We start from the raw sequence: 1,913 nt of genomic DNA, 5'->3' as shown, positions 1-1,913 counted from the left end.
TAAAAATTCTCTAAAAAATGGAGAAAGAATTTACAGAACAGTCACATAATAGTTTACTCTGTGCCAAAACAAAGAAACTTATGTTCAGATAATTAGAATTCTCAAATAGAAAGGGGTAGGCAATGAATATTTAAAGATTTAAAATTTCTCAATTTAGTTGTAGTATAACACCACATTTCGAAGAAAAATGAACTTTTGTACAAGAAATTTGAATAAAATCATACCAAGATCCACAAAAGTGAAATTGTCTAAAACTTATTGTAAAGAAAAAAAAATCATTAAAGCTTATACATAAAAAAATTAGTTATGGAAGAACAAAATTAAATAGGAGCTTACTACACAATAGGAAAATAAGAGCTTGTGGGTAAGAAACTAGGCTAACTAATTCAAAGGACTGAAAGAAAAAAAATAGATCTGTCCTCATTGAATTTTATATTAAGCAAACATACTTTAGAAAACTAAAATACTTTCCGGTTATAGAAGCTCTAAATATTCTAATACCTCCAGATGTAGCATATAGAAAATAGCAAAGAGCATAATCCCGAAGGCAAGAGAAGTTGCTATATGGTCCTGTATAAAGAATTAAGGGCTCTCAAATTGGTAGTTATGTAGGACTATGTAAAATATAATTATAATAGATGAACCCAGTTAAAAGGTCATTGAAGATTTCTAGAAAACAGTATCAATCTTTTTTGTTGTTGTTGTCCTGAGAACTAAACTCAGGACCTTGCACTTGCCAGGCTGGCGCTTATTCTACTGAGCTCTCTCCCTGGCCAACAGTATGAATCTTATGTCAAATTATATACTCATTTTTCGTGTGTGTGTGTGTGTGTGTGTGTGTGTGTATGTGTATAAGAGACAAGGGAGAAGTAATATCAAGTCAATGCAAAATGGAAATATACTTTTTAAAGTTTCTAATACTAGGAGAAAATATGATACCATGTCTTATAAGTAGACTGTAAGTAAAAAATACAGTATAAATCTTAAAACAAAAATTAAGATTAAAAAATATTCAGAAAATTAATTAAATATTAATTGAAAATTAAATTAAATATTTAAAAACAACATTCCAAAATTAAAATTAAATTGTGAGTCCAACAAGAGGCCAGAATGTTGTGTATCATATGTAAGAATCTGTAATCAATTCAGAGCACTGACATAGTATTTGAATAGGTTAATACAGACAAAAATATCAATGAAGAAAAACTTTTCATATTAGTAAAGAATTACTAAGAATAAAATATGAGTACTGGAATGGCAAATATATGACCCACACTTCTTACAGTTTGGGAATAGGATATTGCACAAAGATCTAGTATGATGTGGGCATGGACAGTGTCCATGATGCTTATTGGTGGTCAGGTGTTGATTGTGGGGCTGAGGTATTGCTATTTCCTTGATATCCATCCTGTAGACTCAGACAGAATCATGACCCATAGTGTGCAAGAGAAGTCCATTTGTAGAGAATGCTGATAGAAATATTTTGCTGCTGTGTCCAAAAGCCTGCTTTTATATACCACTTTTTCTCCTGTGTTTAATTGTTTGCCCTGTTTTATGGCTTTCTCCATTCTCATTCATGGAATCATAGTCATTTGGATCTCTCTAGAATATCTTTTAATAGTCTGTGTAAGGTTGGCTTGGTGATCATGAAATTCTTTAACTGTTCTTTGTCATGGGAGTATTTCACTTCTCCATTATACTTGAAAGAGAGTTTTTCAGGGTATAGCTGTCTGGGTTGGAATCTATTTTCCTGCAAGACTTGTAGTACTTTGCTCCATGCTCCTCACTTGATGGTTTGTGAAGAGAAATCTGTCATTATTTTGATGCACTTTCCTTTAAATGTGATCTTTTTCTTTTCTCTAGAGGCCCGCCTTTCTTTCTTTCTTTCTTTCTTTCTTTCTTTCTTTCTTTCT

This window comes from Octodon degus, unplaced genomic scaffold, assembly GCF_000260255.1.
Source record: "Octodon degus isolate 3935 unplaced genomic scaffold, OctDeg1.0 scaffold00010, whole genome shotgun sequence".
In the NCBI taxonomy this organism is placed as follows: Eukaryota; Metazoa; Chordata; class Mammalia; order Rodentia; family Octodontidae; genus Octodon; species Octodon degus.
Note: the sequence above shows the minus strand (reverse complement) of the source record.